The 12,614-nt window shown below is 30.1% G+C and overlaps 2 long non-coding RNA genes across 3 annotated transcripts; one reads left to right on the forward strand and one right to left on the reverse strand.

Annotated features, from left to right (window-relative positions):
• Positions 1-702: 702 nt before the first annotated feature.
• LOC139823978 (uncharacterized) lies at positions 703-2,810 on the reverse strand. 2 transcript variants are annotated; one of them, XR_011734957.1, is made up of 5 exons: positions 2,656-2,810; positions 2,180-2,311; positions 2,054-2,094; positions 1,724-1,966; positions 703-1,536 (listed from the first exon to the last, which is right to left on the reverse strand). It is a non-coding gene; the product is annotated as an uncharacterized lncRNA (long non-coding RNA). The 2 variants fall into 2 exon arrangements; XR_011734956.1 differs by having other exon boundaries at positions 2,054-2,311.
• Positions 2,811-5,651: 2,841 nt separating this feature from the next.
• On the forward strand, positions 5,652-7,036 carry LOC139823984 (uncharacterized). Its single transcript, XR_011734959.1, has 5 exons — positions 5,652-5,938; positions 6,006-6,087; positions 6,224-6,323; positions 6,386-6,440; positions 6,958-7,036. It is a non-coding gene; the product is annotated as an uncharacterized lncRNA (long non-coding RNA).
• The last annotated feature ends 5,578 nt before the right edge of the window (positions 7,037-12,614 follow it).

Consider the following 12,614-nt stretch of genomic DNA (forward strand, 5'->3'; position numbering starts at 1 on the left):
GTCATAGAGTTCGATGATTTATGTGAATTGATGTTCCTTTAAGTTTCTAGTCTTCAGTGATATGAATGTTTATTTTTGCTGTTTTTTTTGGAAATGTTGCTTTATTTTAATTTGATTTATTGTTATATACAATTATTTTATATGAATTTTATAAAAACACAGAAGAAGAATATTATATTTGATGCATGGCATTTGTTAAAAATTATCTACGTACGTATAAAATAAATGTCAAACTTACCGTATGTGCTAAAAAAAATGATAGAATAAAGTATATCATACATACCTAAATGTGATCACTTAAAAACATGATACAGTGTTTCATGATATGCGCATTATGTTTGCGTTCAAAGAACTGAAATTTAAATAAGTTGTATTTTTATAAATAAAGATTATTTATGTGATCATTAAGAATATATATTATTTTATAAGAATATAAGCTTCAACCTGATTGAATTTACATAAAATTGAAGAGAATTCTCGTATTCATACGTGAATATACGTTTCCTAGTAGAATTCTCTTGAAAAAAAACCTACTTCTCCAATGTATGCTTCCGTTTCTCACTTGTGGAAAGTGTTTTACTGTAAAAATTATAGATTTGTTTGAAGTAACAAAACGTCATTTTTTTTTAAGAACCTTATTATTTCATACAATTTTCATATAGATCCTAATGTTCATGTCTTTTACAATAAATAAGTACTATATGTATCTCAGGTCTATATTCCACTTCTTAGCAAGAACTATTCTTACAAATTATCTGCACAAGTTTCTTAAAATATAGTTTACTTACTAGGAACTCGAACTGGAGCTTTACGTTACATTGAAGTGCTATGCATTAGCAAACAGTATGTTTATATATAGTGAAACCGAATCTATAAGCAATATAATACATATACAGAGTAAGAGTTAGAGAATAGAATTAAATTCGCAGTTTACAAATAGTTTCGATTTACGTTGTACAAAATTAATGTTATAATGCATATAAACTACGTATATTCATATATCTATATATATGTATAGATTATAAATAATACTTTTCTAGCGTCTAACTTCTCTTTATCATCTTTCATTTTTCAATAACTTCCTGAAAGCTAGCGTCAGTGTTATAAAATATAAGAACGTATATGGGCAAGAAAATAAAATGAATAATGCGATAATGATTTTAATCCTTTTCTCGTTATAGCACAAATGTGTTGTTAGGCCAAACGTTCTGTATCTTACAGCCATAAGTGCCACGAGGGATCCATTCTGCAGAGATTGTCATGGCTATTGGCAGCGGCTACTAGTGTGCTGACCTTACTGTCAATGCCGTCGAAATTCGCGAGAGAATTTAGTCTACCGACAATCGCGTTGACCGCGTGGTTCACCCTTTAGATCGGTCGGCTCTTGTGATGTGCCCTCGGCGTCTTCTTGCCGTTTATGGTCCGCGATCACTTCATCCCGCAAAATTGTGCGAAGTATAGCATGCAGCTGGAACGTGGGCTGAACCAAACAGCGCGCTGTGGCGATCGCGCTAGCGGTCAATGGTCCGCAAACTCCTGCAAAAGAATTAACATCGTGAAACCTGAAAGAATTTGGCAACGGTCTGCACAGTAATGAATATCGGATTTACTACAAGTATTTTTATATAACATTTGAATTTATCCAAGCACAAGGAATGTCTATATTAAAATATCTTTATTTTCACGTCGACAGACGAGAAGATTAAGATTGTGTCTGACTGACCTATAGTTGTGAGAAATTCGAAGATATTGGGCGTCAAGCGGAAAGGTACCGGTCTCTTTGCATCTAACTCTCCGGAGATGTCATCGATGTCGAATTTGAAATACGCGATGTTGATTAGACTGCGCAATTTCCAAAATCTATGTACTGAACTACGTATGCATCCTTCCGCGTATCAATATTCAGAACTTCCGCTCGATAAAGAGCTTTATCTTCAGAAAATATAGCTATAACTGCTGAACCAACCTAAAAAAAGTTACACTTTTATTAACTTGATCACAGTAAAAACAAAGTAACACTAAATATGCATTATAAAGAAATATATAACTTTACTTTTTATTTGAACCTTGAAGATTTTGTAAAACAGGTGCAACCTGTAACATAAATTATAAAGGAATATATATAAAAAAATATTCCTTCATAATACGCAGACAAGAACAGGTGACGAAGAAAAACCACCGAGATTTGTCTTCTGCGCAAATACTTGCTCGCGCTTCTTTCTTCTTAATTGCAACAATTGGTTTCTACGTTCATCTTTCCGAAGATTCTTCTCAAAATGCTTAGATGACTTTCCGATAACATTCTGTTTATCTATGCAAGAAAAAATAAAATATAAATCCTCTTATAGCGTTTTTCACTGGCAGAGCTGGTACGCACTCAGTGCACATTAAAGCTCTTGTACACTGATTTAATCTTAATATTCAAAGTAAAATGCAAATATTTCGACTGATAAAATACGCAGTACATTTTTTATCAAATAATGCAATCATGATTTAACCTGTTTATACTAAGCATACACATTACGTTGATTTGTGTACGACGGCTTCAATGTGCAGTGCACTAAATGCGCACCAGCTCTGCCAGTGAAAAACGCTATTAGAAATCAAAGAACGTTCTGCTCAAAACATTAGCATATAGAATTCTACATTAATTACCTTAATCTAATCTCACTCGGTCTCTCGTTGAAATGATGACGGCGCAAAAAGACAGGAATCACGAACCACCATGTTTCTTGATCTTTTCGCGATTTTCTGCCGATGTTAAGGCCCGTATTCATATGGCAGTTTTATAGATGTTAGCCTTAAATTGATAGAAATAAAGCTTAAGTCGTAGGCAAATAAACCAATCTTCAATTACTTTAATATGTGAGATAATTTTTCGTTTTTTTTTCGTTTTTAAGACTAATAATAAACCAACAAACGCTAAAATTAGACCAACAATCATCAGCAAACGATTACGCATCGATTAGGCTTTTTTGAAATTAAAAATAAAATTTTTCCGGCTAACTTAATGCTAATTTTTCTTTTTAATTAAAAAAAAAATTAAGAACCAACAAACGTTGTAATTAGGCCAACAATCACCAACAAACGACCAACAAACGATAAAAAATATGAAAATTAATAAAGTCGAAGTTGACCGGCTAAGTTACCGGAGCTATATTGTCGCGGGAGAACACTGTGTGCCGATTGGTCATTTAGAATTACATTTATCGCATGGTATCATAGTGGTTGCGATCTCGTCGCGTGTGATAATCTTCTCCTCACATTTCGCCGTTTTTCGCGACACGTTGAACCTGAAACGGACATCGAGTGCGACGTCGAATCGAAATTCGAAATCCGGTGTAAAGTGTCGTGAAAGCGTCCATCGATTTGCGTGGCACGGCCCGAGCTCGTGTGGAGAAAAAAAAGGTAAATATTTCAGTGCGGTGGAATTCCTGAGATCAGATTATCAGTCGTACGCTCGTTTCTCTAAACGCGATAAAACTATGTGTAAACTGGTTGTATACGTACACAAGTCATCGATGCACCGTTTCTTGATTTCGAACGCTTATATGACTATGTTTTCATCGAGGGTTTAAATCGGGTCAGAGTCAACCAGTTAGCCAATGGTATAACGGTTTGCTGGTTATAACGGAATTAACCTAATTGCAATTGTAACCAGCATAGCTATTGGCTGACTTGGCTGACTCTGAGCCGATTTGAACCCTCGATGGAAACATAGTCTATGTCTCGAGCTAACTGAGTTAATTAAACATTTTCTTTAAACGCGATAAAACTGTCTGTAAGCTGGCGACAATGGTTCATCATATCAATTGTTATATGGATAAACACGAGGCAGATAAAAGAGAAGACATCTCGCTCAGTTTAAAGTTTCTAATCTTCATTCTGCTCATAAAAGTTGCGTTCGCGGAGCGCGCTATTAGCGCTATTGCAAGTATTGCACATTCTATTTATCTTTATTGCTTATTAGATGTAAAACAAGGACAGAATGACGCATCAATAGCGCTAACAGCGGCGCTCCGCAAACGATTTGAAACGCATTCAAAGACGATTATACGATCGTAGAATCGAGATATTGTAGTTAAAAAATTTCGGTACCGGCTTTTAAAAAGATTGGTAACGAAAAATTATACACTTTATAGTACTTCCCGGAAAATTCTATCCTTGTTTGATCTATAAATCTTTAAGATTCGGTCAATTATTTCCCGAAAAATTGTAAAAATTTCTGATACCGGTCCAATCTTAAAGAATTGTATATGAAGTAGAGGTAGAATTTTTTGGGGAATGCTATAAAGTGTATTATTTATTGTTACTAATTTTTTTGGAAACCGGTTCAGAAATTTTTCAAATTTCTCGGGAAATAATTGACCGAATCTGAAAGAATTACATAAAATAGGAGAAGAAAAAACTAAAGAATGTAGTATTGATATTTAACGATATAAATATTTTGATTGCAGAGATTACGGTTTCCAAAAAATCGGTTATGAAAAATTATACACATCACCGCCATCCTCGAAAAATTTGAAAAATTTTGAAACACATTCCACCGGTACATCCGCGCAACGCGCGAAAAAAATAATATATATCTCTATCATACTTTATACTATAATATAAAATCCGACTGTTTGTCTGTCTGTCCGCGAACTACTCATTCGTTAATGGACTGTATCTCAAAGAATTGTATATGATGTAGGCGTAAAATTTTCCGGGAATTGCCATGATGTGGTTAATTTTTCGTTACCAATGTTTTGGGAAACCGGTTCAGAAAAAAATTAAATTTTTCATTAATGTATTGATTTTTTTAAAACTGGTGTTAAAAATTATCTAATTCTTCTGTCCGCAAAATATGTATTAACATTTTTTTTATTGATAATTTGTATTGGTAATTTTTCGTTAATGTATTGATTTTCTTGAAACTGGTGCTAAAAATTTAATTTTTCATTAATGTATTGATTTTCTTAAAACTGGTGCCAAAAACATACTTATAATATAAAACCCGACTGTTTGTCTGTCTGTCCGCGAACTACTCATTCGTTAATGGACCGAATTTTAAAGCGAATTATATATAAAATAGGATTAGAAAGAACTAAAGAATGTAATAGAATTAAAAAAATTGCTAATAACGTGATTGCTCCAATTTCCGCAAACTTTGAGATATCAAGCTAAATTTTTTTTATAGATAATTTTTTGTTACCGATTTTTTACAAACTGGTTTGGAAATTATTCAAATCTCGAGAAATAATAAGTATTAATTGACCGATTTTCTTAAAACCAGTGCAAAAATTTTTTTAATTTTTGAAGAATAAGTTTAATTTTTCATTAATGGATAATTTTTTATTAATGGATCGATTTTCTTAAAACCGGTGCCAAAATTTTTTTAATTTTTTGTTGATGAAACCTGTACCAAAAGATTACTAATTTTATGGGGATCGCTACTATGAAGTTGAAAATTGGGTTTTATGGGGTTCTATTGGTACTCCTAATTAATGGGTGAGTTCGGGAAGAAGGGAATAGATTTAGAGTCCGCGCGAAGCGCGGGCGAAAAATCTAGTATACATATATGTATACGTGATTTTGTAGTCATTTTTTATCCCAAATTACAGTTAATGCAATTAATACCTTGTTCGAAAACAATTATTAGGATGTGAAGCGATGTCAACACTTAATGCTATGCAAGAAAACGATAGTGTCCCATTATTGGAATTAGGTTCCGATACTGAATTTGTTCCATCAGATGCAAATGTTTTGCATCACAAAAATACTAAAGAAAATAATGAGCCACAAAGTCCGTCGGTATTATCATATCGAAAGAAAAGACGGAAACAATGCGCATGTCGACCTACATTTTATCCAGTCGAGGAGAATAATGCAAATGCAACAGCTGTTACTAAAAATAAGTCACCTGAAAAAAATTGTTAAAAAAGGATAAGATTAATGTGTAAATATCACTTAACAGTTGTGGTAACGTAAGTTGCTTAAATATCTAATAAAAACATTATTTATAGATGGTCAAAAAGAAAGCTTAACATGCGATGTAAAAATTACAGAGCAAAATTAAACAGCTCGGATTGCTGGCAATGCAGAGAAGTGAGTTTTATTTTTAATGCAATATTAACAGTATAATTTATATGAGATATAAATAAATATATATAAATAAATATATAAATAAATAAATATAATGTTTTGTCTTATAAAAAAGTAATTCATGATATTTGATTTTTAGTATTATGAAATGTTGTCATTGTTAGAAGAAGATTTAAAAAAACGGAAGAATCAAGTCTCGCGACATCGATACAAATATAAGCGACCGAATACACCTGAAGGTATAATATTTTATTTTATTATTACTTTTTTGTTTTTTATAATAAATATAATCTTTTTAAAGGTTTTTGGGATCCGGAGTTTCCTGAGACATCAGGCACTTATTGACAAAATAAAAGGTGAAATGTTTCGTCATTCTGATTCTTAAGGCTTTATCACGACTCGTAATACAAAAATATTATCATAATATGACGCGTATAATCCTTTGGTTAACGTATTAAGTAACCAAAAGTGATAACTCGTAGCTCATCCCTCATTATTGTTTTTTTTTTATGTATATTTATAATAATGTTAACTCATCTATGAACTGTTGTACCGTGTGTAATATATTATATTTAATAATATATTTTGTCCTTATTTTGCTCTTGTTTATTATAATTTAATTTAAATCGTGCATTTATATTCTTGTACAGGGTGATTGTCATCTTGACGTCAAACAGACGTCAAAATGACAGTCCAAATCACTATCATGATATGGGACGTTATACAGTTATATTGCCATCATTTTGATCACTCATTTTAACATTTTTCTCATCAATTTGATGTCACTTTGACATCATTTTGAGGTTGTTTTTACTGGGCTATGCTTGAATGTTTGCTGTTAAAAATAAGTAATCGTTTTTTATTTTATTTCAGACAGTAATCAGTTGTTTTGTGAACATATTACTGCAGAGATTTGTAATATAACAAAAAAATGGCAGATGGACAGCAAGAGGAATACGGGCGAGGCTATAAAAATTACTTGCATTCATGTAACATTGATGATGTTAGCCCAAGGGTTTTAAGAAGATTAAATTCCACTCTTTCAAGACCAACACATATATTTGTAAGTGCTTTAGAATAGTTTAAAATACTATACTACTAACAACAGCAACAGCAATAATAATAATAATAATAATAACAATAAGTTTTATTTACTACCTCTACAATTAAACATGGTTTTCTGTAAATATATACATTATTTAAATAATTTATTTTTATAAGCAAAATTTTATTCAATAATGACTTCATAGATTAATATTTATAAACTAGTTTTAATTGCGGGTGCAATAAAAATGTATAACATATTGAAATGATTTAAACGATAAAACTAAGAAGAAAAAATTATTATTTATCACTCATTTGTTTTGTAGCACCTCATTTTATAACATTTTATCAGTTTTGCCTATTTAATACTCGTAATTTGTAGTTCTTGATGATATTACATTTTTATTATTTTTTTCAGGGTATGCTGAATACATTCTAATATTGTAATTCAGTTTCAACACATATTTGCAAATTTTTCCAATAATATTTAAACTTTGCAATATTATAAATTCTATAGATTAACATTATTAAAAATTGTATTTGCATTGATTTTAATATCATAATATTGTATAACCAGTAGTTATTCTGTAATATTTCTTGTCTCACCTGTTCTATTGTACTAGAACACTATAAAACTATCTGGAAAAATTGTGGTTTTGCATCGATTCTTATACATATACTATTTGAACATTCAACATTCAATCGCAGCAAAAATTATACAGGGTGTATCATTTTAAGTGATTCAGCTGAATATCTCTTAAAGTAAAAAAGATTGGAAAAAATGTTCCAGACCAAAGTTGTATGGTTTCAAGGGGTACATAAGATGGTGTCATTAGTTTCACCTTAAATAGTTGCTTGAAGGTCACGTAAAGGTCACCTTCAATTTTTTAAATAGAACTACCTACTTTTTATTACATATTCTTGTAGCTTATCTCAAGGGCTTTCCAAAACACTATAAGAAAATATTTTTTCATTAAGAATTTTTGGAATTATAAGGCTTGAAAGTTCTAGTATTTTGACATAAAATACAAAATATCTTGTAAAACATTAAGTTTTCGGTAATGTTACCTTAATACTTTTATGCGCAGAATAATGAGACAAATCAATTGGTATGAAAAAAAGACATAGTTGCTTTTAAGAAAAAGCAAATTACATATTTTTTCTTAAAGGAACTATGCTTTTTTTTATACCACGTGATTCGTCTCATTATTCTGTGCATAAAAGTATTAAGGTAACATTACCGCAAACTTAATGTTTTACAAGATATTTTGTATTTTATGTCAAAATACTAGAACTTTCAAGCCTTATAATTCCAAAAGTTCTTAATGAAAAAATACTTTCTTATAGTGTTTTGGAAAGCCCTCGAAATAAGCTACAAGAATATGTAATAAAAAGTAGGTGGTTCTATTTAAAAAATTGAAGGTGACCTTTACGTGACCTTCAAGCAACTATTTAAGGTGAAACTAATGACACCATCTTATGTACCCCTTGAAACCATACAACTTTAGTCTGGAACATTTTTTCCAATCTCTTTTACTTTAAGAAATATTCAGCTGAATCACTTAAAATGATACACAACTTTTGTTATTTCAGAACCATATTTTTTTTCATAATTATTCGTCAAATAGCTTTAAATTAATATTAAGAAATAGTGTAGCCAAATGTGATACCTATGTGTTGATAAATCAAGAATATTTAACATTTTAAAAAATTTTTGTTGCGTTTCAACTATGTAAACTTTAAGCTCATAATCAATTGTAAAAAACATCACATAATATTTATAAAAAAATTGATGTATAATTATATCAACAATTTAAGACTTGTATCATTAGTGGAAAAAATTGTAAAAACAAATTATGAAAAAGTAGGAGCAACCCTGAAAAACTGAACTTTTTTATAATATGTCATTGTATTTGATTCTTGATTCTTTTTGCTGTGAATGGTTTTGTTATACGATTTTTTTTTAGTAGAAACATTTTATTTTTATAACATTATTTGCATAAGTCGCCAAAATGTATTAGTTATTTCTCTTATTAAATACAATATTTTTTCATAATATAATGTTTCAGGAAATCAATTCTTCAGACAATAGAAATACCAACGAAAACATTACTCTAAAGATAAACGAAAATATGGAAACTGGACATGTTGACGAAAACATACTCGACATTATTAGAGAAAACAACAATACAGAAGTAGTTAATCGTATTGAAGAGGCATTCTCATCCTCAAGGAACGCTGTTAATGAAATGCAAGTCATAACAGATTATTCCAATTTTAAGGAAACTGATACCACAGATAAAGACAAGGTGCGCAATATTTCATATATAAGAACATAATATTTTTTTTTTATTGAGATAACATCTTAGATAGTAAGAGAGATCGTATGAGTTCTTATAAGAGATTTTTCATTAGGAAAGCTTCTGAATATTTCTATGTAGAATAAAATTGTTATGTTTAGCAAATATATAATATTTAGTATATCAATAAATTTCTAACAATAATTTTATTAATATTAATTTTATTAATATTAATTTTATTAATATTAATATATGTATATACATGTACATATATATGGTAAAATTAAGAAATATTTTTCTAGATTCATTGTACGAGAAATAAATTCATGGAATTGGATACAGATTTAATAAATAATTTAAGAGATGAGAGTAGTGAAAAAAATGTTAATTAATCACGTAAATTGCAAGATCTGGTGTTAAATAAAGATTTTCAAGATTGTATTGACATTTCTTCGAATAAATCACCAGATGAATTATTTTTAATGATTGTTGAACACGCCTTGAAGTATAAGTCATCTTTAAGTGAAATTTCTGATCTATTCCGACTTATTAACATAATGTTTCCTCGTCCAATATTACCTGATACGCGTTGGATACTGGACAATATTCTGAATCCAAAAAGTCGATCAGAGTTTCATGGAATTTGTCCGAAGTGCTGTACTTATGTTGGAAGAATACAAGATTTTAAATCCTTTATTACTTGCAGCGTGTGCTCTGAGATAATTGATCTAAATAATCCATCGTCCCCAAATATTTTTATAATTATTGATCCGACGAAAAATATCAAACTTTTAATAGAAGAAAATGAAAAATATTATGATCATATTGTAAAGGAAAGATTATTTGATGGAAAAATAAGAGATATTTTTGATGGTAAATATTATAGAACATTTATAAAAAATTTACCTGCAAACGAAAGATACAGCTACGCTACAACAATTTTCAACACTGATGGTGCACCACGGTTTGAGAGTTCACGATATTCTATTTGGCCCATATACTTACAAGTAAATGAGCTTCCTATTCAAGTAAGAATGAAAAGAATAATTACATGTGGCATGTGGTTTGGTAAAAACAAACCAGAAATGACATCATTTTTACAACCATTTACCGAAACCATGATTCGATTGTCGACAAAGGAGTTTAAATGCACTATTAACAATGAGATGTGTTTAATCAAAGTATATACTGATTTGTTGCGTTGACTCACAAGCGCCAGCACCTGTTCAAGGAATAAAGTTATTTAACGGTAAATACGGTTGTAGTTGGTACTTACATGACGGCGAGTGGTATGAAGGCAGTATGAAGTATTTCATTCTTGAGTTTTCTCCACAACAAAGAACTAAAACAAATATGATCGAGTTTATGAAGAGACTTACTGATGAAAATAATCCCGTAGAAGATGTTTATGGAGTACAGTATGTGACACCTCTCATAAATTTACCTCATTTCGATATCGTACATGAAATTGTGCCTGATTACATGCATTGTTGTCTCGCTGGTGTTGGAAAGCAAATAACATTTAATTTCCTCAAATGTATTCCAACATCAACAGTAGATAAACTGAACAAATTCCTCTTAGAAATAAAAGTCCCTCACCAATTACAACGATTAACTAGATCTTTTGAAGACATACGTGATTGGAAAGCAAAGGAATAGGAAAATTTCATACTGTACTACAGCCTACCTCTATTTAAATTAGTTTTAAATAGAAAAATGGTTCAGTATTGGACTTTATTTGTTAATAACCTCTACATATTACTAAAATGTGATATAAGTTTAGATGAATTAAATGAAGCCGACAAGAATTTACATAAATTCGTTTTTCAAACGGAAGAGTTGTTTTCAAAAAAGGCGATGACATACAACGTTCACCAACTGCTTCATATTGCGGAAAGTGTAATGAATTGGGGGCCTCTTTGGGCTCATTCCTCTTTCCCCTTTGAATCAGCCAATCACGAAGTACTCCAGGCTATTCATTGCGCAAACGGTGTAAATTTGCAAATTGTTCGATACATTAATATGCAACATAGTGTTCATACTTTACGTCATTATATATACCCGCATGCTTCACCCGTAGTACTAAACTATTGTCAAGAAATTTATGTTAAAAGAATTAGAAAAAGTTTGAAATTATCATCAGTAACTTATTTTGGAGACGGAGTACTAATAGATAAGAAAGTTGCAGTAAAGTATGGTTTGTCTGTAAAATGTACAATAATTTATCAAAAAGCTGTAAAAGACGGTTGTCTCTTTACGTCTTCACAAAAGAAAAATACGCGTTCTGATAATAGTTTCGCACTGTTATCAGATGATACTTTTATTAAAATAATTTATTTTATAGTTGACCAAAAACATGAAAAAGAATTAACCCTTTGTAATGTTGTTAATACGTCAACTCCCGTGTGTAATTCTATTAATTTGATCCGTAGTATAGGAAATGAAATTATAGCGGTAGAAACTGATAAAATTGAACGTATTTGCGTTTTCATAAAAATAGAAAATAATTGTTATATAGCTGTATTGCCAAATTCTCATAATTACTAGATTAGACTTCCAATATGTATATAACATTAATATTTACTTTTTCATTCTTCCTATTTTTACTATAACATTTTTACGTTTTTATTAAAAAAATACCAAATAATTTATAAAAACTATGTATAGTATTATGTATTTCATTTGGAATAAAAATGTATTTCAAATGTATTTCATGTATTTCAATGTATTTCATGTATTTCAATGTATTTTATGTATTTCAATGTATTTTATGTATTTCAATCTTTTTTATTGAATTAAAAACATTGTCTTTACTTCAGAAGATATACTTATATAAAATATTTCTTCCTGCAATTTTATTAATTTTCTACATATTCTTTGTATTTTAAAAATTCAAAAATATTGATTGCTACTATCGTTTACGCATTTCTTTATGATTTACAACTCAATATTACAATCATTGAAAGAACTTTTGTATTGATTTTTCATATCAATTTAAATTCTTTTGCTATATAAGATATCACATAAAAACTCATGTGAAAACACATGAGACGTTTTGGTACGAGTTTTCACATAAGTTTTCACATGAGTTCTCACATTAGTTCTCACATGAATTGCCATCTGTATTGCCCCATGAGTTTTCATGAGAGATTTTTCAATAGGGTGGGGTTCTCGGCCGCTTTCTCC

Source organism: Temnothorax longispinosus, unplaced genomic scaffold (assembly GCF_030848805.1).
Source record: "Temnothorax longispinosus isolate EJ_2023e unplaced genomic scaffold, Tlon_JGU_v1 HiC_scaffold_23, whole genome shotgun sequence".
NCBI classification, from domain to species: domain Eukaryota; kingdom Metazoa; phylum Arthropoda; class Insecta; order Hymenoptera; family Formicidae; genus Temnothorax; species Temnothorax longispinosus.